Source organism: Sceloporus undulatus, chromosome 6, assembly GCF_019175285.1.
Source record: "Sceloporus undulatus isolate JIND9_A2432 ecotype Alabama chromosome 6, SceUnd_v1.1, whole genome shotgun sequence".
Classification (NCBI taxonomy): domain Eukaryota; kingdom Metazoa; phylum Chordata; class Lepidosauria; order Squamata; family Phrynosomatidae; genus Sceloporus; species Sceloporus undulatus.
Window position 1 is genome coordinate 78,930,673 of NC_056527.1, and position 12,891 is coordinate 78,943,563.

Genomic DNA, 12,891 nt, shown 5'->3' on the forward strand with positions numbered 1-12,891 from the left:
TTGCCATGCTCAAAATGGAGGATGTGACCAAACAAAAGCTAATGACATTCATGTAAATAAAGTCATATTTGCCATGCTCAAAATGGAGGATGTGACCAAACTAAAGCTAAAGACATTCATATGAATAAAGTCACACTTGCCATGCTCAAAATGGAGGATGTGACCAAACAAAAGCTAATGACATTCATGTAAATAAAGTCATATTTGCCATGCTCAAAATGGAGGATGTGACCAAACTAAAGCTAAAGACATTCATATGAATAAAGTCACACTTGCCATGCTCAAAATGGAGGACGTGACCAAATAGAAATCTAACAACGACACCCATAGTCAACGTCGACTCATGTTTCTCACATAAAATACTTTTTTTGTGGGTTTTTTGGGTTATGTGGCCATGTTCTAGAAGGGTTTATTCCTGATGTTTCGCCGGCATCTGTGGCTGGCATCTTCAGTGGAACATCAGGAATAAACTCTTCTAGAACATGGACACATAGCCCCAAAAACCCACAAAAAACTATGGATGCCAGCCACGAAAGCCTTTGACTTCATATTGGATTTCTCACTTATGCTCAGAATGGAGGACATAACCAAATAACCGAATAAAAGCTAAAAACATCCATATAAGTGTCAATTCATGGTTCTTAGTCATGCTCGAAATGGAGGACATGACCAAACAAGGGATCTGGAATGAGGGATTGTCCTTTTTAATATAATGCTCTGTACTTCCTTAAACAAGGACCCAACCGATAGGAAGACAAGAGGGGCAGTGTTGTTGTTTTTTTTAATACCAGAGCCTTGAGTGTGAGTAGGGTTTTCTTTTTACAAGTCATATTATAATGCCCCTCACTATATTTTGTTGTCTTAGGACCTAGATTTAAATTAACCAAGGGAGTTGTTTACAACCGCCATCATTTTTTCAGCTCCCTATGTCAGGTTAGGAGAGGGCACAAAAAAGTCCCTCTGTACCTTTTGTTTCACATTTGGTGCAAGTTCTGTGTCACCCATGCAATGTATTTGCACTTGCTGGAAGTCTGCCTCCGAATGTGCGACGCTACCGTGCCTTTGATTAAAGTAACCCACAAAAGCCAAACCTCCATTTTTAAATATTTTTTCATTGAAGCTACGGGTATAAAAACACAACAACCACCTGCAGGTTTCCCTCCGAGGGGAAAGCAGAGAGGAGCATTATATGTGAGATAACGCTGGCCGATGCAGGCATGGTGAAATAGGCGACATTCCTTATAGTTCGTCGTGCGGGCATAATTGAGTTGTGCAAGTGCTCCTTGAGAAAATACAAAGAGGAGGAATTCATGCTGCTGTTTTCTCAAGTGCCTTTCTGTCTAGCAAGACAAGTGGGGTTTGCGTTTGGCAGAAGGGGTAGTAAAATAAAATAGAGGCCTAGTTCCTGCGGGCAAAGACAGGGAGGGAAAGGGCGGCAAGGACAGGGTGACCTTCGAGAAAGGTGCGGGGCATTGCAAAATAAAAGGTAAAAACACTAATATAAATGTAAATTCATGGCTTGTTACAGACTGCCAAAATAAAGCTGCTTCAGGTCTCTATGGAGGGATGCTGTTTAAATGATGCATGCATCCTAAGAATCCAGAAGCTGCACCAAAGCTGCCCTCCAGTGCTTAGGAATGGAGTGTGGCTTTGGCGCGACCTCCGGACTCTTAGGACCCATGCATCATTTAAATAGCATATCTCCAAAGAGACCCGAAGCAGCTTTATTTTGGCAGTCTGTAACAGGCCTACGCTTCTTAGTCATGCTTAAAATGGAGGACACTTTGGAATTGGACAGAGAAGGTTTAAATGTAGGACATGCCTTGGAAAAGGAGGATGTGTAGCTGCCCTGGGCAAAGATCATGAAGGGGGCTGAAGGTGACTATGGACAGACACTGCTGATAGATTTAACCTAACGTTACAGACACTGTCAGGAATCAAATCCAGATGCCACATGGAGGAGATGCAGCATAACTTTGCGTTTGCAGCATTGTGCCTTGGTTGTGGTACACCACAGAACTGTGGCATTGGAGCATAATGCACAATCATGGAATTAAACCATGATTAAGGAGTTTATCACACCAGGGAGATCCCATTGAAAACCAGGATTTAAACTAGATTCAAAGTTTTAAAAATCCTGCAAATGAGGGATGTTTATCACACTGGATGACCCCCAAAGTGAAATAACACAAAGCAGAAAAAGCTGCCGGTTTTCTCTGCTTTGCGTCCAGTTTAACTTCTCATTATTTCACTTTAACTGTGACGTTGTCTGATAAACTTCCCGCATTTGTGGGGATTTTTTTAATCTGCTTTAAATCTTTTAAATCCCGTTTTTCTATGGAATCTCCCTTGTGTGATAAACTCCTAAGATGTGTAACATGGAGGCTGCTTTGGAAGAGGTTCAGCTCTGGAACTGTGTTGCTAAGAGAGGCAGCATTGTCAATTTCCGGGGAATTCCCTGGAATCCAGGGAATTTAATTAATTTATTTCTGGGGATTTTGACTGAATATTTCGGTAAATATTGGAGAATTTGGGGGATTTTGGATTTTGATAAAACATTCCAGGGAATATCTCTGAGGCTTGTTGGCAACACTGTAGAGAGGTGAGACTAATGCCTTCCTTGCTATCCTTTTGTAGGCCAGTGAAAATCTTAAGTAGCCAGTGTAGTATGGTGGTTTGATCGTTGGACTATAACTAGAGACCAGAGTGTGAATTTTGGCTCAGCCATGTAAACCCACAGGGTGACCTTTGTCAAGTCACCCTCTGTCAGCCTCAGGATGGCCTAAGGAAACCCCCCTTTGAAGAAACTTACCAAGGAAATACCAAGATCTTAGGGTTGCCATAAATTGGAAAAGGACTTGAAGGTACACAGCAACAAGAAAAGACCTTTTGCTTCAACACCTCTTTGAGGGTTGACTGCTTTGGGGCTTTCATGTATTTTGTTTATTATTATTTTGAATGGTTTGTTTTTAACTGCTTTTACTGGTAGATCAATTATATATTTAACATCTGTAGTTATGTAAATATGCAAACCTGCCTTCAATCTCAGACTGGGAAAAAGGTGGGATATCAATAAAAGCAGCATCACTACAAAGTGTGGTGCAGTGTGCAAGATGTGCAATGTGAAAGAGTGGTTAGTTTTGCCAGAACATAAGGCCTTGCTCTGAGTCCCCACTGTTCATGGATTATCTTCAGACAGGAGACACGGTGCTATATTTCTCTAGTTTTGCTGGATTCGCCTCAGGACAAGGAAAGTGCAAATCACCAGGGCAAATAGTAGAGCAGCTGCTTGCTATTTTATTCAATTTTTTACTGATTTGTTGCTGCAACTTGCCCAGACTATGTATTTAGACCTTGAAGGCCTATAGGAGGGAAGGAGATGTTAATTAAGTATTTATTTAATTAACATCTTCCTTTCCTCCCAGTTAACATGGCTAGGGCTCACCAGCTACTCTGTTTTGCCTCCACTTTCTGGGTTTTGTTGTTGTCTTCAAATAGTTTCTACCTTATGGCAACCCTGTCATAGGGGTTTCTTGGCAAGATTCATTCAGAGGGGGTTTGCCTATGTCTTCCTTGGAGGCTGAGAGAGTGTGACTTGCCAAAGGTCACACAGTAGGTTTTCATGACTGAACAGAGGTTTGAGCAGAGCTGTAGTCCAGTGCGCAAACCACTATATTATGCTGGTTTTTACTGAGCACCTTATGGATAGCAACAAGTAAACTAAATTAAATGTTCTGTATCATGTGTCCTCAAGGAATAATGCCCTCACTGTATCTAGGAACAGCTCTTTTAACTAAGATTTCTGTCTCAATTTCCAAACAAGAAAATATGCTTCTCTTTCTCTCGCTCTCTCATTCTAGATTATCAAACACAGAAGAAGGATGGGAGAGAAATGGGACGGTCCCATCCTTATCCTTCTCCCATCAATGAAGTGGAACGGTCCCATAACTTTTTATTCACGGGAAATTGCACAGGACGAGCGTGACATCACAGGATATCATGTGACAATCTTTGTGCAATCATGTGATAAGGACAGGAGCGTCCCATTTCTCTCCCGTCCTTTTTCATCGTTTGATAATGTCCGTTGACTCTGAATTAGTAGCTGTGAGCAACTGTTGTTGGTATTTAATTCATAGTGTTTAATGATGTCATTAGGAGCTGTCCCTAGGTCTCTGGATTTGGCCTGGAAACCTCAGGGCCTGAGACAATCTCAGACTGGCAACCCTACATATGTGTAACTTGGCTTTTGTAACCATTAGGTATTGCTAAAAATGCACATCTATTTGAGTAAGGGAACTGCCCAGCCATGCCTAGAGATGCTGGGGTTTAAACCGATTGTATGTATCACTGACCTATACTACAGCTCTTCCAGTTTTCATCTTATCATGTTAGGTAGAAAAAGGAGCCATCCCTATTTGTATATGATCAGATCAGGCCCTTCTGCAGCTGCTGCAGTACTATTAGTATAAACTTAGCTTTGTATATGATTGTTATTTGTATTTTATTTTCATCTTCAGGTCCAGAGTGAGTTGAAGAAACTGCTTTGAAAATACAGATAATGAGACATGCAGAACACTGAAAAGTAAGTCCTGATTTATCAGTTAGTGGCCTTGGGAATGTTGTTGTTGTACGCTTTCAAGTGATTTCAAGAGGTTTCAAGGAGTTTTCTTGGCATGATTTGTTCAGAACTGATTTGCCTTTGCCTTCCTCTGAGTCTGAGAGCATGGGACTTCTGCAAGGTCACCCTGTGAGTTTTCATAGCTGAGTGGGGATTCAAACCCTGCTCTCCAGAGTCCTAGTCCAATGCTCAAACACTGGCTCTTGTGCTTTGTAATATAGCATTTAAATTCTCACTCTGAGAATACTCTTAAATTTACAGTTCACCACACTTACTATGAATAATCACATTTTTGTAGTCAGTTTTACAAAAATGTCTAATTCATTTATTCAAGCATACAGAATAATAAAAAATGCCAGAAATGTTAGCATTCAGATGCTAGAATTGTCATTTTTAAACAAATGACAATACTGGTTTGTTATAAAAACAAACTAGAATTTCAGAGGTGCAACCTTGTAATGCTACCAGGAAAAAAAATACCAAGAGCACTATCATATTGTAAAAACAATTTTTTTAATTAAAGGATATATTTTCAGGGATGAAAGCTGGAGTGGTTTGTAAAAAAACGAGGGCAGAATGATACAAACTTTAAGTTATAGTTGTAAACTTGTCACATTTGTTAGCAGAACTGCACCCCGAAATCCACATATTTTATCAACACAGGTCACAGTGAAACTGTCCTTTGTAGTGGCTTCATGTTTTGAAAGACGATCCATCACAGAGACAATTTCATCTGTTTTGAAAGCAATGAACTCATTTATAGACTCTCAATAGTACCTGCATGTCATGTACCAGTAGATCAGCTGGATACCATTCTGCCACGTTAGAAGTGGTTGAACTGGCTCTTGAAATGGCTATGCTGCTTACTGTTGTGATATAAATAATTTTATTGTATCATTTGCTCTTATTCCACAAAACTATGATACCTTTTCGGGGCCAACCAAAATGCACAAAAATATATGTTGCACTTGTAGCTCCACTGGCTTGGTCATCAGACAAAGATGTTAGAAACCAACATTTTTTATGGTTTAATTTGTTTTTAGTGATGTTGTTATCGACCTTGCTAAATATTTAAGGCATTTATTTACCACCCTTTGAGTCATTAGGACCTCTGTGATGATGCATACTTCATAAAAATACTTTGAAAATGTTAAATAAAAAGCAGTTTAAAAACACTCTCTATAAAGACAGTTCTAAACCCAGAGTATTTTTTAAAAATAGCCAGCGCGAACACCCCTAATTTTAAGAGCTAAAGTCATAATTTTAAGAGCCAAAGGCCAAGCAGAATAGCAGTCTTGTGGAAAATCAGAAGGGATGCAGCCAACTTGACCTCCTCTGGGAAGGAGCTCCACAATCAGGGTGCTGCTACAGAGAAAGTCCTGCCACTTGTACCCACTAGCCCAGCCTCACAGGATGGCAGGATACTTTACAGGGTCTCTAAAGATGATCATAGATTTTGGGCAAGTTCATATGAGTAGTAGTTTTTCAGATGTCCTGACCCTAAGGTATTTATGGCTTTATAGATCAAGGCCAGCATCTTAAACTGGAAGTTAGTGCAATTTTTGTAAGACCATGTTATATGGTCTCTAAAATGCACACCTCATGACATTATGGCTGCTCCATAACTAGCTTCCAAACACTTTTCAATGGCAGCTCCACATGAAACACATTATAGTAGTTTAATAGCATAAGGCATGAGCTTTCTGGGAGGATATGGGGGTAACAAATGACTCCTGTCCCCAGCCCAGCAGGACCCAGTGCTGGTGTGGTGTTTCCATGTGTTTTTCCCTCCCTTACTTTTCTTTTCTGGGGTAGAAAACTAAGGGCCTGAACAGACAGGGCAAAATAAAGCTGCTTCGGATCACTTTGGAAGGATGCTGTTTAATGATTCATGCATCCTAAGGGGCCAGAAGCTGCACCAAAGCCACACTCCAGTCCACACTGTTTCTTTGGGCCCTAAGTTATGGAGTGCAGCTGTGAGGCAAGACAACAGTAGCGTTGCAGAGAGAGAGAGAATCACATAGGCTTTCTGTAAATTCTAAAAGTTTTTATTGAACGACAAAGGATGAACATTTCAAAAATTGTGCAGATACATCCTGAAAGCAAGAGAGGATGTGGTTGCTTAAGCAATTCTTTTGTACAGTTGCTTCCTCCCTTCTCATTGTGGTGTGAAGAGTCCAAGCCTGTAGTATGCATAAGGTTTCACCTGTTGATACACTATATGAACATGTGCCAGCGCTTTGGTCCATCTGGTCTAACACCTGCTCAGATCAACAGCCTGCTTTCTAAGATTTCATACAGAGGCTTTTCTCTTTCAGTTCTGCTCCCCAAGATTGTTTTTAAACATAATACTGGAGCTGATTTTGGAATCTTTGTCATGCACAACACATACTCTACCACTCAGCTTCAGTCCTTCTGTACACAAGTCCACACACCCATTTTCCTTAATTACAGTCTCTATTACAGCTTATAAAGCTGGATATAATTCAACAGCGAGGAGTGGTCAGTATTTGCCCAGTAGTGGTTGGATAAATCTGTGCTGTCTGCCTTCTGAAGAGTGGGAAAACAAAAACAGAACAATGTTGGGCTTGTCCACACAAGGGAAAAAACCCAACACCCCCTTGAATGTGACACAATAGGGCCAAATGATGTGCAGCCTTATCCCTGAATCTGGTGTGAAAAGACCATACAATGTATGGCCCTATCTGCAACAAACTCTGGGTATGCCATCTTACCTTAGGTTTTAAAAACTCATAGGGTTTTTTCCCCAGACTTTGCAGTAAAGTCCGGACTTTCCTTAGGAGTATAATCACACAGAGACCATACAGTGGTACCCCGGGTTACGAAATTAATTCGTTCCGCGGTTAATTTCGTAACCCGAAATACCTTCGTAAGCCGAATTCCCATAGGCGCTAATGGAAAAATAGCTCTCTGCTGCCCTCCGGTGGCGGAAAATAGCGCCGCGGTTTTTTCGTAACCCGAAGAAACCTTCGTAAGCCGAAGCAATAAATCCCTATGGGATTTTTTCGTATCCCGAAAAATTCGTAACCCGGCGCATTCGTATCCCGGGGTACCACTGTATGTACCTCCATCCCTATAATAATTAAAACATCCTCATCCCACAAAAGCATGCAAATGCGCAAATAATTTTCACACAATAATGCGTTAGAGGCTCATTACTCAAGCAGGAAAGAGGGTAGAATGTGTATTTGGTTTTCACACAGATGCGTTTAAATCCCGTTGATGGTTTGGGAATTGTGTTTCTGCGCATGTGCACAGAAGAATTAGTTGTGTCACCAGAAGCTGCCAGAGCACACATGGCAGCAAACAAAGAGAAATAAACAATTTTATTTACACAATTTTATTTATAAAAACGTACTGTACTGTCTCTTACTTTCCCAGAAATAGTATCCAATCTAAGTAAAAAGAACAAAACATTACCCAAAAGATAGGAACGTTTTTTTAAAAGCATAAAAGACTGCTTTCCTCTCGGCAACCAGGCATGACAAAGCAGCACCAGAAGTAATCCCTCCTCAAAGAACTATGGGAAATCTGGCAACAAGTACAAAAAATTGTGAGAATCCTGTGAATACACCGCAAATAGCTTTCACACTAGCGTAATTGCTAAAAAAAAAAACCCACAATATTGTGAATGAAACGAAAATGAATTCACAATATTTTCCCAAAAATGGCTAATTGATGGTTCAGGTCTATTTCTGGTCCAATGCTTAGCAGTTTGTACACAATGTCGTGTGAAAACCAATTGCACAATTGTGCATTATATGCTGGATAATCACGGGTTCTTACCCTTTCAAACTTCCAATTTTCCTTGTGTGATAAACTCCTTAGTGTGGACAATGTTTCCACATTGGATTTGGAGGTGGAAGATGGGGAGGAAAGACAGACTGTGTCCTGGCAGCCGCCACTATTTACCTCAGTGTTTAGAATGGTTACAGAAGGGTTTTTCCCTCATCAGCACCACTGTGATTTGATGCCACATTTCTGATATCAGAGCAAGTAACTGCATGCCAAGTAGGAAAAACTTTTCTGTAGGCTAAATAGGAGTGACTGCCAGGCAGCAATCTGTCTGGCTCTGATGGATGAAAGGCAATGGTGGCAAACCATTGAAATGCAGGGACACATGTAGACAAATACCCAATATCCCTGTCGAGAAACAGATAGCGGGGTGGCCTGAACAGAACAGATTGAGAGTCCATTTGGACTTTTGCCCTTAATGTAGCTAAACCCCTAATGTAGCCAATGGGGCAAATATGTTAGGAGGTTGTAGTATGTGTTGCTATAGCTTGATTTGATAAAGAGCCTCCAGGTTGGCATAGATCAAAGTAAACCTCCCTTCCTGAACACTGACTCTTTTTTGGTGTTGTAGCAGGTAAACATGGCCAAAGCAGATTAACTCCTCTAAATTTTCCCACTTATATCTATATAGACCAGGCAGGTTGACCTCATGTAGGATCAAATATTGAATGGTAGTTGTTTAACTATTATTTATTACTATCCATTCACTAAAAAGCAGTACTTGAAGGTTCAAACAGACTGGATGCACTATTAGGCTGCCATCGGATTTTGGATATCATGAAAGCACAGCAGTTCATTTTGTTATTGCTTTTCTCACAGATTAGGAATTTCTGCTGTCCATATTATGAGGATTACAGGCCTGCAATTCTGTTTTTATAATTTGTTTATGTCTTTTCATGTTACTGATACTATCCTAGTGTGTTATTTTTGATACATTTTCAGTTACATTTGATTTATTTATTCAATTCATTTATATGAAATAAAAAATTAAAACATTTACAACAAAATGTTAAAAACAACTAAACACCCCCACATTAAACAGTATAAAATCATTTTAAAGTCACACAAATGTGGGTGACAGCAAGAATTAAAACAAATACAGAAAATAATGACAAGAAAAACAATCCCCTAATACACATCTAAATAAAAACTTTCCTGGCTTAATATTTAAAAGCCTGCTTAAACAACAATGTCTTTGCTTGCTGGCGAAAGGAAACCTGGGAGGGGGCCATCCTAGCCTCCGGAGGAAGGGATTCCCAGAGAATGGGAGCAGCCCTTGAGAAGAATCTCTCTTGTGTTCTCACTGTGAACTTGTGATGATGATGGGACTGAAAGAAAGCCTTCCCCTAAAAATCTTAGCATTCTTGCAAATTCATATGGGAAGACAGGGTTTTTCAAACAGTTTGAACCTTAGCCATATAGGGCTTTATAGGTCATGACCAGCACTTCAAATTGTGCCTGGAAATGAACCAGTAGCCAGAGAAATTGTTCTAACAAGGGTCTTTAACTGGCCTAGTCAGCATTCTGGAGTTTCTGAACAGTCTCCAAAGGCAGCATTGTGTTGAACGCATTATAGTAATCCAAATGGGAGGTAATCAAGGCATGTGTCACTGTAGCCCAATCTGATGTCTTAAGGAATGTGTGCAGCTGGCACACTAGTTTTAACTGCAAATGCACTCCTGGCCACTGCTGAAACCTGGGCATTCTGGCTCAATCTTGAGTCCTGAACACCCAAGCTGTGAGCCTGAGATTTCAGGGGGAATGTAACTCCAGTACAAGCAAGGTCCGTATTCGCTCATCTGCCTTTCAACTGACTAGGACCACCTGTCCTGTCTGCATTAAGTTTAAATTTGTTTGCTTTCAGTCAGTACATTACTTACAACAGATGTTGGTCCAGTAGCAACACAGCTTCCTTGGAACCAGATGGAAAGGAGAGATAGAGTTCAGTGTCATCTGCATCCTGGTGACACTGCACCCCAAAATTCCAGATTACCCCCTCAGTAGTTTTATCTAGATTTTAAACGGTGTGGGGGACAAAACAGAACACTGTGGGATCCCGTATGCAAATGGCCAGGGAGACAAACAAGAGTCCTTCAGTACCACTTTCTGAGTTCATTCCTGAATTCAAAGACACTGCACAACAGTTCCTACAAGTCCCATTCCAGAGAGGCAGCCCAGAAGGATACCATGGTTTATATTATTGAAAACCCACTGAGAACTCCAGCAGAACCAACTGGGACACACTCTCCCTATCCAGTTCCCTGTGTATGTCACCCACCAGACATCCAAAGCCGTCTCCATACCATAACCAGGCCTGCAACCAGACTGAAATGGATCAAAATAATCTGTCTCATCCAGAAACCCCTAGAGCTGGAGGGCCACCACATGTTCCACAACCATGTCCAAATTTGGAATATTAAGAGAGTGGCAGGTAATGGCCAGGCAATCGAAAAGGAGTCATATTAAACTCCATATTAAGGGACTGTTCTGTAGTGGTTTCATGTCTTTGAATTCAGAGATGAACTCAGAAGATGGTGCTGAAGGACTCCTGTTTGACTCCCTGAACATTATCTGCCAGTCTCTTTATATTCATTAGTCATATATACAGTGTCCCCTTGTCTTATGTGGGGGATCAGTCCTGCCCTCCTCCTGCGTAAGACAAATTCTGTGTATGCTTGAGCCCCACTGAAACTAAAGGGACTCGGGCGTGGCGGCACATGCACCCCATGGGCATGTGCACCATTTCATCCTTGTCATGCGGTTTTCAGCGTAATGGAACCCTGTGTAAAGGATGGGCCTTACTTCTGTCACCCCACTTTTTGAGCTGTTTTTCAAATGTCCCTGTTTTTCTTTCTCCTCTTCTGACTTTCCCTCTTTGTCCTCCACTTACTTCACTTGCTGCAAATTGAGTCCAAATTGCAAAGTATTTTGCATTCAACTCAGTGGGAGGGGGGAGGAGGTGGAATCTTACTTTTCCCAGTAGACTCAGTCAAAAGCAAACTGCTGCAGCCTCTCCTAGCTTGTGTTGTCTTCTAATTTTGCCACCTTGGCACACTCTGATGTTGTATGGCCGCATGTGTCCTGGTTTTCATTTGGGAAATGCTGAAGGGTAGTCATGATCTTTTTTGGTGTGAGCTCTTCTGTTTGAGAGATGCTTCCTTTTTTATCATATTGTGTAAATTTTATCTTGATAGACAGTTTTAGAGAAGTCACTCCTTTTAGCCTTAGTTCTTCATCATTATGGAGTTGATACTGATTTACGCTACAGGACTATTTATGGTTCACAACAAAATAATCCATGTACAAGTACTTTGATCTCATTTAAATGCCATTTCTCATATGCTCTTTAGAAATCAAATTCATAAATGTGCAATTAACACCAATGTTCTTGCAGGTATTAAAATAATTATGCACCAAGCATTTTCCTTAATTGAGGATGCAGAATATGCAAATCAAACTACTTACTTAGCTTCTGTGGGCTATTTGATGATCTGTGTCTGCCATCTACTGGTCACAAAAATCTTAGCCGGCTTGTTGACCTATTTTGGAGGGGGGGGGGGAATCCAACATCCATAGTAGGGCTGGACTTCAACCCCATCATTTCTCAGCATTGGCTTTGCTGGCTGGGAGTGATGGGAATTGCTATCCAGAAAAAACATAGGGGCTCATATTATTCTCCTGTCTTTATTCACAGTGTGTGTAACACACATTTTTAGAAAATGTTTCTTGATGCATTAAATACTGAACCTAGCACCTGCATATTCCTAGTCGCAGACAGATACAGTCATGCTCACACTCTCTAGGTTAGAGCCAACTTAAATGTTACGAAGTAATTAATAAAATTTGAAATTCTTCAGAATCTTTTCAGCAAGATCAAGGGCTGGGAACATGAGGGACTCCACATGTTGGTAAGTAATTCCCACCACCATCCCCTGCCATTGTCTATATTAGCTGTGGCTGATGGAAGTTACAGTCCAACAACATCTGTAAGGACACATATTTCTCAGTTCTGAGTCTAGGAGGATTAAGTAAAAAGTGAGGGGCAAGAGGGTTCAGTGTGATTTCAGGTCCAGCATTACTGCTGAACACTCAAATAGCATCATTATCTCATAAGTAGGTTTCATTAACCTTGGTTGGTTGGTTGGTATGTCAGCAGTAGCCCTTTCTGTGAAGAAACTAACTGGCCAGAAAACATCTAGGGGTAGCCACGTTGGCCATATAGCAAATCAAATAACGTCCAAATAATTATACCTTTATTGGGCCAACCTAATGCACAATTATATGTTGCAAGCTTTTGAAATCACACTGGCTTTTTCATCAGGCAAACAGGAGAAAGAAGTTGAAGATGTTAGTCATAGGCTTGCATTTTCTGTTTCTCGTCTTAGTTCAGATCATAGGGAGGGTTATCTGTAGGCTGGCACCTCCTCCTTTGTCCATATGGTCACTGGTAGATTTTC

General features: G+C 40.9%; 1 protein-coding gene across 1 annotated transcript in view; it reads left to right on the forward strand.

Moving 5' to 3' along the window:
• Positions 1-4,524: 4,524 nt before the first annotated feature.
• BTC (betacellulin) overlaps positions 4,525-12,891 on the forward strand; it is a 65,380-nt gene continuing 57,013 nt past the window's right edge. The window contains exon 1 of the mRNA XM_042472931.1: positions 4,525-4,582. The gene's annotated coding sequence lies outside the window, so the exon portion shown is untranslated. The remainder of the gene's footprint in view (positions 4,583-12,891) is intronic.